The following is an 11,260-nucleotide window of genomic DNA, read 5'->3' as shown; positions in this document are numbered from 1 at the left end:
TTAAATATTTATGAGTTTCCTATGTTGCTGCCTCATCAAAGCCAATTTGGCATCAGGCAACCAGAATTTTCCAAACAAATGTTCAGCATAGGACTGTCTAGGGCACACAGGCTGCAGGCCTCACTAGGTTCTTATATCTTACTTCATACAAGTGAGGGGAGTCTTTCCAGAATATTATGGACAATCCAGATGTTTTCAGCAACAATTTTCACCAAGAGCAAACTATTACTAAAATCTGTTCACTAAAATATTTGTATTTTCGTCAGTTAAAACCTGTTTCTAGAATTCATTAACACTAACCAGCAGAACTTCTGACATTAATGGGCAATAATGATCGGCTGAGCTATTGTCAGTAGTTTCCTATGAAGTTTGGCCCTTTGAAAGAAATATTACCTAACCACTATTATGTAAATAGCTAAGGCAAGTGATTGCCCCTAAAGTATAGCTTAAACTAATCCACACCGAAAAACCTTATGATGAAGTAAATTACAGACATCATGGTGCTCTGGGTTCGGAAGATGAAGCAAACAACAGCACAGCAGAGCCAACCCCAGGGTCAAGCTTCTAAGCAGAGCTAAGCCATTGGGGGTGATCAAGTTTTTATACATTGTCAGAAGAATTATTCTATTTTCTAAGGTCCCACAAACCACAAAGATCATCATCTTAACAAATGTGAATGTATCTGGAGGAGTTAAAGGGCCATCAGTGCTTATTCATTCAATCAGATTTGGAGAAGTTAGTTTGGTGAAAATTAATTTAACCAAATGATTTTTTTTTCTTACTGTTCATGTTGGGCTAGGCAAGTGAAACAAGGGGGTAAGCCAGAAACAGAGGTTGGGTCCCTGGGGCCATGTAGAGGCCTGTCTGAGTATCCTATCTGAAGTGATCAGAGTGAAAAAGGCAGAATGGTCAATATGGGCCAAGTTCCTGGAGAATTGTAGAAATAACCTAGAAGGCTACGTTGGTGAAGAATTGCCAGGACAGTTTGCTCTGTAGAGACTGAGATTTTCCCATCACATATTGTAACATTTTTGGCCATCAAGTTAGCTTCAAAAGCAGACTTATCAAACTTGATTATAATAGGGCAGTTTGAATTTAGAAGATAATTCTGTGTTTGGAATGTAATGGTGCACTTGAACTTAAGTCACACACTTTATTCATTTATTTACTTTTAAAGATCTTCTTTTTAAGTAATTGCTATCGCTACACCCAACATGGGGCTTGAACTTAACAACCCTCAGATCAAGAATCTCACGCTCTACTGACTGAGCCAGCCAGGCTCCCCTAAGTCATATATTTTAATAGGATTGATAGATCGCTTGCACTCAAGTAGACTAGAACCTGAAGGATAGTCACTTTCAGTAAGATCCAGGGCTATATCCATCTGCCGTAGGAAGTGTTTGATCCTATGATCAAGGTCCAATGATCAACTCTCTGGGTCAGACTGGAGCAACAAGTAATGCCAAGAGGACTTGGCAAAGCCATTATAATGAGTAAAGGAAAGCTGCATCCTAGGCTGGTTATCTCTACTTCAAAGCTTGTGCTCATCCATACAGCTGATGTACAGAGGATGGGCAGTGGGGGAGAATTGGTCAGGGAAGGTGGTGAAGAGCCCTTTTCAATGGCGTAGATGAGAGACATGATATCTGTGTTGGTGACAGTGTAGCTGAAGGGAAGTAGACAGATTCAGGACAGATTCTAAAGGCAGAATGGATAAAATTTTATCATGGTTTGAAGACGAAGAGGAGGTCATGACAGAAAAAAGCAATTAATTCTGAATTCTAGATATTTGGTTTGAGCCACCAAAGTGGATCATGTATCATTTTGTGAAAAGAGGGGAGAAGATTTTAGGAAAAAAAAAAAAAAGAGGTTTGGCCAGGGTGGGTAGGAGTTTAAAGAGGAAATGTGAAGTTTTGTTTTGGCTTTGTTATGTGGTTAGACACCCGTTAGACATGCAAGTGAAAGAGTAAGTCAGGAGAAAGATAATTATAAATCGTCGTAACATCCTTTTGACGCTTCTAAGTCAAATTGGTTGCAAAATGTAACCTTAAATAATTAAACATTGATATGAGTATAGAAGGTTGAAGATAAGGCACTTACATTTCAGAGTTCTATTAAAAGTTACGATTTGGAAAAAAAAAAAAATCCAACCCAACAGTGCTTCCTGAGTGTCATCCGGCAGCCTCAGTCAGTAGAGCATGCAACTCTTGATCTTGAGGTTGTGAGTTTGAGTCTCACACTGGGAGTGGAGTTTACTTTTAAAAAAATTAAGTTATAATTTGGGTCTTAGAGAAGTTTTTGGTAAGCCCTTCTTCCTGACAGTAGTTTTATAACAGGGCAAATTGTGCAGTCTTTATTTTTAGGACAAAGTAGGAGGTTTTTCATTTATCTTCTTAAAGGCTTTTTCTGAGTCTATCCTCTCAATTAGGAAACTTTATCCCAACTTCCAGGAGCCTCAACAAAAGCTACACCTACTGAAATTCATTTCACCTGCATGTTAAATGACCTCCAGTAGTCTAACCTGGAAGCCCAGCCACTCATGACAAGTGTTTTGTTGTTGTTGTTGTTGTTGTTGTTGTTGTTATTGTTGTTGTTTTCTTTTAATGAAAAAGTATATTCTAAATTCCAACAACTCACTTAAATAACCATTGGGAGCACAGCCTGCTAGTTAAATCACAGACTGCTTGCACCTCTCCACCCAATTTTCAAGTTGGAGGCAGTTTCAGAGAGGAATAGGCCGAAAGGCCTCAGCTGTGCATCCAGACAGAATTTTAATTGGAATGTGAATCATATTTGGATAGCAGAGTAGAACTTGCAATAACCCAGGGTCTCAGGAACAGAGATCACACCTGGGTTGGAGAGTTTAGAAGTGAGAGGCTCCTGCCTTGCTTGTCTGTAGAGGCACCACACACAGCATCTTCTGTTGAGACTTGTAGCTCCTGAGATAGGGAGGCCGTGGAGATGCTCAAAAGGCCATGTGCAAATGGGACATATGTGGTGTGTCTTGGAGAGAAAATGGAATCTAGAATTGGACAAGCCTGGGTTTCAGTCATCTGGTTTTACTAATCGTATGGCCTGAACTTATGAGAAAGTCACTTAACCTATAGGAGTTTCAATTTTCTTACATACAAAATGATGACATATATCTCATGAGATCTGCTTGTTTGGTAATTCAGGCATCCATTCTTTCACCAGATGTTTTTGGAGCATTTTCTATGTCCCTGATGTGGGTTAGGTGTTAGGTGTACAAGGGCAAGCAACACAGACGTGCGGTCAAAGACTTAGACGGGAGACCATTTCATATGCACTTGCCATAAAATGGAATTATTTCCCTGTTAGAGGGAAAATATATTAGACTATGTGGCAGGAAGACCTCACATAGGCTTGGGGGACAGGGTTCTGGAAAGGCCACCCAGAGATGTGAGGGAGAGAGGGATAGAAGGATGCAGAACATATCCCTGCCCTGTGTCCCTTCTATTTCGTGGCTGATGCTCTGTTGCTTCTCTCGTCCCAATATTTCATTCTTCTCCAGATAGAGTCATCTTAGGCAATCAGGCAACACATCTCTAACAATACAGAGTCCATCTTTCTGAGCTGTTTCTTCTCCTTGGGAATCCTCCAAGGTTAAGTTTGTTGTCCTTTCCTCTTCCAGAGAACCCAACTGACTCCCACTTTTAACCATGACCCCCATATTGATGACCTATAAATCTATATAGCAGTGGTTCTCAGCGGAGGGCAAATTTGTCCCCTGGGGGACAGTTTTGATTGTCACAACTGGGGGCAATGGCTATGGGTACTGCTAAACGTGCTACAATGCATCGGATGGCCCCCACAACAAAGAACTGTCTGGCCCGAAATGTTATAGTGCCAAATTGAAAGACCCGCTCTGTAGGCTCCCTTGCTGAAGCTCCAGTTCTTTAGTTTAGCCGGTGTCTAAGACATTTCTACTTGGTCTTCACAATATTATGCTACTTCAGAACAATACCCAACCTACTTTCCTTGTTTTCATCAATGATCATAATGGGGACTTGCACTTATGTAGTGACCCAGATGTCTGCTGGGATGGCCTGTCCTGAGAGACCCAGATAATGTTGCTTTTATCCACGGTCCTCTTCCCAGAGTTCTATAAATACCTAGAGGATTATACTCAAGCCCTATTCCTCTGGGCTTCCTGCCTTTTCCCCCTACAGCTTCTGTCTGTTTCACTCCGCATCAGTCTAGACATGACGGCCTCTGAACAAATTTATATATAAAAGGGCACTCACAAACAACATTCTTGGGCTTATCTCTCTTTATTGAAGATTTCTGAGGAATCGTAGAGAGGGCATCACATTACACAGTGCAGCCTTTTCCTTTCCTTCATCTCTATCATCTCTGTTCTTACCCTATCCTTGGTTTACCCTCTGAGAACTCCAGATTCTTCTCTCTTTTGAAAAAAAAAAAAAAAGGAACTTTCTCCCTTTTTGAAGTTTGGCATTCACTGATCCCTGAAGACCTGGTGGGGGCTGAGGGTTTTGAGGCTTATCAACTACTACTAACACTTGTCAACACATTTTTTGAAATAAGGTAGTGGTATCTGTGTGATAATTCCTAGTATATAAAATCTTGTTTTTAAAACGTTTGCTATTTTTTTTGCATTAATTTAAGACTTTGTTTTTGAAATCTTTTCTATTTGTGAGACAGAAAATGTATTAACTAGGAGATAGATTCAGTAACACAAAACAGAGATGTAAAATCAGAGTGGCTTAAAGATTAGTTTCCCCGCCTCCCTTTTTTTTTTTTTTTTTTTTTTTTGAGAGAGAGAGAGAGAGAGCAGAGGTACAAGCAGCAGAGAGAGGAGAGAATCTTAAGGAGACTCCACATCCAGTGTGGAGCTGAATGTGGGGCTCGATCTCATAACCCTGAGATCATGACTGGAGTCAAAATCAAGACTCAGACCCTTAACCGAATGAGCTACCCAGGAACCCTAGTTCCCCTGCTCCGAAATGTCTGACCCAGTATCCATTTGGGGAAAAACAGAGGCCCAGGCTTCCTCTTTATTGGCTGTGCCATTCTGAGGCTGTGGTTCTCGCCTGCACAGTCCACAATGGTCCTCCACCCCATCTTCACTCCATAGGAGGGATGGGAGAGAGAACAGAGGACATGGCCCTTACTGTGAGGGCACTGCCTGGAAGTTGCCCCACACTTCCACTTCCATTCCAGAACTTAGTCATCTGACCACTCCCAGGACAGTGGGATTGGAGGCTGTAATCTATCTTCTGACTGGTCATGTGTAGCTAAAGGTCAAGGATGTCGTCCCTAGAAGAAGACAAGAATAGACAAAGTAGGACAATTGGCGGTATCTGCCTCTGCAGGAACTTGGCTTCAGGTAAAGCACCAGGCTGAAAACAAGAGATAGTGTGTCTTTACCTCTTTTTCTGTCCCTTCTGTTTTCTGGATAACCTTTTTTTTTTTTTTTTAAAGATTTTATTTATTTATTCATGAGAGACAAAGAAAGGGAGGCAGAGACAGAGGGGGAAACAGACTCCCCATGAAGCAGGGAGCTGGACGTGGGGCTCGATCCCAGGACCCCAGGATCATGACCTGAGCAGAAGGCAGATGCTTCACAGACTGAGCCCCCCAGGCACCCCTGAATGGATGCCTCTTATGACAATAGCTTCATTGTCAGATTTTTGTTGTCTAATTTGTCATTTTTGGATAACAGGGGTACTGGAGAAATTCTGGTTAAAAAAGAAAAACAATCTCTGATTTGTGGTGTGATGTACCAGCCACACTCATGGTCCTACCAGGTCATTGCTCGCCACCGACCCGGGCCTTGGGTTATGCTCTTGGACTTTGACTTGATGGTTCTTTCCCAGGGGGCTCCTCAGCCCAGCTCCCATTCCCAATCCTTCCAGCATGAACAGGCTTACATGGGTCTCTGGTGAACACAATTAGGTGCAAACAGAAATTTCTGTAACTATTGGAGCTCCAGTTGTGGTGGCTGGAAGGCCTGGGCGCTGGACAAGGATGGCAGTGGAGGAGAAAGTCTTTTAAAAACATTATTTATTTATATTTATTTTTTATTTTTTTAATGCATGCATTTGCCAGCTCCATACCTAATACCCTCAAACATTCCTTATTCCCCCCTAAAGATTATATCTATTGATTTATGAGAGACATACACTGAGAGAGAGAGAGAGAGAGAGAGGCAGAGACACAGGCAGAGAGAGAAGTAAGACTCAATCCCAGGACCCCGGGATCACGCCCTGAGCTGAAGGCAGATGCTGAACAACTGAGCCACCCAGGTGCCCCAGAAAGTCTATCTTGTCGGGCATTCTGATAGGAGGACCAACTCCCTCTGGACTGAAGGACAGAAAGCCTCAGCCATCTCTTCTGCAAAGGAGGATGGATGATGGCTACTTTTTCCTTCCTTCTGCTTTTCCTCTCCTTCCTTTTGCTTGTCAGCTGTTCCTTCTAGTATCCAGGATCCCTTCTAGTCTCCTTCTATTTCTTTGCTTATTTCCAAATCTGCAACAAGCCTTTCCAGTGGAATGCATCCTCTTTATCCATTTGGAATGACCATCAAACATAGGGTCCTCACTTGTCAAAAGGTTGTATTAAGAATTGTAAGATGTAAACCTATGCCCTTGAAAAGGTTGGGGTGTAGGGACTGACCCTATGCCTGCCATCAAAAGTATCCTTGGTGTCAACTAACATCTGGTGGGCACTATCAGGGAATATATTTCTAGAATGCTATGCTCTGCTTACATGCCATCTCTTTAATTTTTGTGCCATCTGTATGTGATTTGTAATGTTTAAACAGGTATGGAAATTGAGGTTCAGAGAAATTGAGACACTTACCCAAGGTTATGCACAGTGAATAAGTCCTGGAGCTAGAGGTTAAACTTCAATTATCTAATGGGGATCTTTCAGCATCCCCGAAGGGTGGAATCCCCGAGCTCCATACATGACAGCTGCAGACCACAGGTGTGCCTGGCCATAATGAGGACGTGCGTCCTGGAAAAGACGGAGTTTCCCACTATGCTTTGAGTCACGAAGGTGAATATAGCTAACTTTCTCCAAGGGCCTATAATGTGCCTACCGGCCACTTCATGTATGCTGCCTCATGGAGTTCTCATGAGCTTGTGGGCTTAAATATCTCAATTCTCATTTTGGCGATTAAGAAACTGAAGGTTAGAGACAGAGAGTAGACAGGGTACATCGCATAGCTGCTGGGGATCAGAGCACGGGTTTCAATCTGGTCTGCCCTTCAAGGGTGTGGCTCTGAGAGGTGGCCAAGAGGGAAGCCGAGAATTTCCGATGTGAGAGCTCTAAGGAGCATCTACACTGGAGAGGAGATATACATACATATACAACAGACAACAGAAAACTAGCTTCATAAGGGAGAAGAAGGGAAAGAGGCCAAGGCACTGGGAGACGAAGTAGCCCTGGTGCATCCTAAAGTCCAAGTTGGCAGGTGTGACAGCCCTGGCCTCCGGCAGGGTTGTGACGTGGAAAGACCGGGTACTAACAGCTGTTTTTATTTTCTGCATATGAGACAGAAAAAAGGACAGTGATTGGAACCTGGGAAACACCTGGGAGAGCATTGCTAATCACTCCTAATTCATGATGATGGTGATGGTTGCATTTTTTTTTTTTTTAAATTGGCGATGTGCCCAGCTCTGATCTAGGTGCTTTACATATGTTGATCTTTTGAATATTCCCAATTAGTTTACAAACTATTATTATCTTCATCCCCCTTCTACAGAGCAGGATCCTGGGGTTCAGAGAGGCTAAGTAACTCCCCGAAGGGGTTGGAATTCCTACGAGGTCTGTGTGACCTCTCAGCCCCTGAGCTTTACCCTCTACCGTGCTATTTCTCATTTTGCCTATCACTTGGGCACAGGCTTCTAGAGCATTCTCAGATCAGTCTGGGGTCCTGGGGGAGGCAGCAATGACAGTCTCTTGTCCCAGGCATTGGGCTGTCCTGTACCTACAAGCACTAGATCAAGTGTAATTTCTCTGCCTGGGCTTTATGAGTTCTGGGCATGAGATGCTTTAGCTTGAGCTGTTCTGGAAACAATAGATGGCAACTTCCTCTGGCACAGCTGTAGCTTTGTAAAAGCTTCAGAAAAGGTGTTAACTGTGCACAATTTATTCACAGAGGTTCCCCATTCATAAATACTCTCCTTTTTCTGAAAGAAATGGACTAGTTCCGGGGGCGCCTGGGCTGCTCTGTTGGTTGAGCATCTGATTCTTGATTTCAGCTCAGGTCATGATCTCAGAGTCATGAGATTGAGCCCTGTGTCGGGCTGAGCCTGGAGCCTGCTTGGGATTTTCTCTCTCTCTCTCCCCTTCTCCCTTTCCCTATGCCCCTCCCTGGCCCCTACCGCTTACTCTTCTCTCTCTCTCTCTTTCTCTCTCTCTCTCTTTCTCTCTCTTAAAAGAGAGAAATCAACTAGTTCCTATGAGCCAAATGTTGTTGCATAAGACTTTAAAATAGATCAAAGAGTGTATCTCAAACTTTTCCACTCTCCTAACTGCAGGGGAAGTGAATGGAAATCCCAGGGGGTTGAAAGATAGTAGGCCAAGAGCAAGGCATTTCTTTGAAGTTTCATGCTTATGTTAAAAATTTGTGTGAAGTTTCCATTCCCACAAAACACATGTGTTTTTAAAATTAAAATGTATTTAAAACTGGAGAGAGACACCAGGATAATCCAGTACATTCATGCACTCCCTAGTATACACCTCCTCTTAATTCTGAAGTCTACAACATCCACATGAGGCACCAGACGTGACAATTTTCAACTATTTCTCTGTGTGGCCATGGGAGCAGCCCCTTCCAATCCCATGCTCTCTCTGTTGTCAAAGGGAGACAGAAGGTCATAACCCATAGCAGTATCATGCACCAGGACGATTGCACAAATGCACACACCATGTTTGCAACCACAGAGACTCTTCGGGTCCTCAGGACACCTGAATGCCAATGTAGTTTAGTGGTTAAGGATGGGCCTTTGCCTTTAAAGGGAAATTATAAATGATTCAAATCTCAGCTTTGATGATAACAGCTATAGCACCTTGAGTTAATTATTTAGCCACTTAAATCTCAGACTCAGAAAGGTTAAACATATAAATACATATTATAGTGTCTAGAATACTGCTGGGCATATTGTAAATACTCAATAAATGGTAGCTTTATGCTGGTTAATCATTTTCAGATCACTAGATTTATTTTTGAATGCAAATTGGAAAATTTGAAAATAAATAGTTGAAAGTCTTGCAAATGATTATTGTCTTTTAAAAGGAAAATAACCTTTCAGGTACTAGGAGGAGGCCTTTGAGGGTGATTCGGTCATGAGGACACAGCCCTTATGAATGAGATTAATGCCTTTATCAAAGAAGCTCTAAAGGGACTCTAGGGTGGTTCAGTCGGTTAAGCATCTGACTTTGGCTCAGGTAATGATCTTGGGGTCATGGGATCAAGTCCTTCATCAGGTTCCCTGCTCAGCCGGAGCTTGCTTCTCCTTCTCCCTCTGTTCCTCTCCCCCGGTGCACTCTCTCTCTCTCTCTCTCTCTCTCTCTCTCTCAAATAAATAACATCTTAAAAGAAGAAGCAGCAGAAGCAGAAGCAGAAAAAGAAGAAGCAGAAGCAGCTCTGGAGAAGCTCCGAACCCTCTCACCTGTGAGGGCACAGTGAGAGGTCACCAGGAGGAGGGCCTGCACCAGAATGCAATCACACAGACACATTGATCTTGGACTTCTCAGCTTCCAGAGCTGTGAGAAATAAATTTATAAGCCACCTAGCCTGTAGTAATTTTTTTTTTTATAGCTTTCTGGGGAACTTATTTTAGAGACCCTCAGGAATAGAAAAACCAGGGGCTGGTACAGAATCACAGAATACTTGTTGATTACAGGGGCTCATGCATACTACAGACATATATTTCTTGATTGAATGAACACAGGTTGGTGAGAAAGAAATATTAGCACTTACTGGAGGCTCTCAACCATGACGTGGTCAGAAAAACTGCAACGGTTGGCTGGGGAATGAAAACAAAGTTTCCGGAAGGAAACATGTATTCTGCGTCCACAGCCCTGGATCTGGGGGACAGGATTAGGTTTGCATTTCTAACTGTGTGCATGTTGAACCATAAGAAACCATCAGTTATTGGCCATCTTTGACCTCACAGATGTCAATTTCATATGTTCAGTTTAATCATTCTTGTGAAGACATGAATCACAGAGGGTTTTTTTTTTTTTAATTCCAGAACACTATAAGTAATATGTCCTTGCCAAAAGAATGCTCTGGATAATGCATGGAAGTGTTAAGGGAGAACAGATTGGTTGCGTAGGCTGGGGTAGACCAGAAAGACTTATGAGGGGCACGCAATTTAGATCAGTGGGAAGAGGACAGTCGGTTCAGGCAGGGGAAGGACCGTGCTGTGGTCTGTGCAGGGGGGAGAATGGTTCCATTTTCCAGTAACTGAAGAATATTTAGGCAAGTCAGTGAAAGTCGGGAAGGTGGGAACCATATACTGGGGAGGCTAGGGTACTCGGTTAAGGAATTGGAACTTTTCCTATTGGCAGTGAGGAGCCATGAAAGTTTTCTAAGGAAGGGAGTTCCAAGATCAAAGTGATATTTTAAGAATAATCCTTTAGATCTAATATCAACCAGTACTGAAGGGAATAGAGCCTGCAGCTAGACATGCCCAGCATGACAGGGCTTGGGAAAAGAGAACCGAGAAGACCTCAGATAGGGCACTACTTGTTGAGGTCTGAGTGGTCAGTGGCAGAAAGTGAGAAGCAACTTTGTCTTTTCCATGTAAATGGCTCTTCCTTTGCTGTAACTGCATGAAGAATTCAGTGTAGATTAGAACAACCCGGAAGGCACCTGAGGGAAAATGCTGGATGTGACGGGGCTTTGAAGAGGGTGGGATTTGGGTGGGTTCTGAATAAAGAGGCTGACCTTTTGGGTGGGAGGTGTAGCATGAGCAAAGACACAGAGGCTCAGAGACAACAGACAGGACACCTGGCAATTCTAGGGCTCACTGAGTACCCCTCAGTCCTACATTTCTCTCTCCAAGCCTTACCCTCCTTCACCCTGTGGGATTCTTTTCTCCATGTCCTAATGATGTGACCAATGCCAGTTTCTCTATCCCTTTGACGCAAGGAGAAATTAGCTGATAAAGCATCGGTCAGCTGAGGCTAAGGGAGCTCTCCTTGACCCAAATTTTAGAGACATCATTATCAAACTAGAACCAGCGCATGCCCTCAAGGGAGA

Source organism: Canis lupus, chromosome 38, assembly GCF_011100685.1.
Source record: "Canis lupus familiaris isolate Mischka breed German Shepherd chromosome 38, alternate assembly UU_Cfam_GSD_1.0, whole genome shotgun sequence".
Lineage (NCBI taxonomy): Eukaryota > Metazoa > Chordata > Mammalia > Carnivora > Canidae > Canis > Canis lupus.
This window is presented reverse-complemented; position numbering follows the sequence as displayed.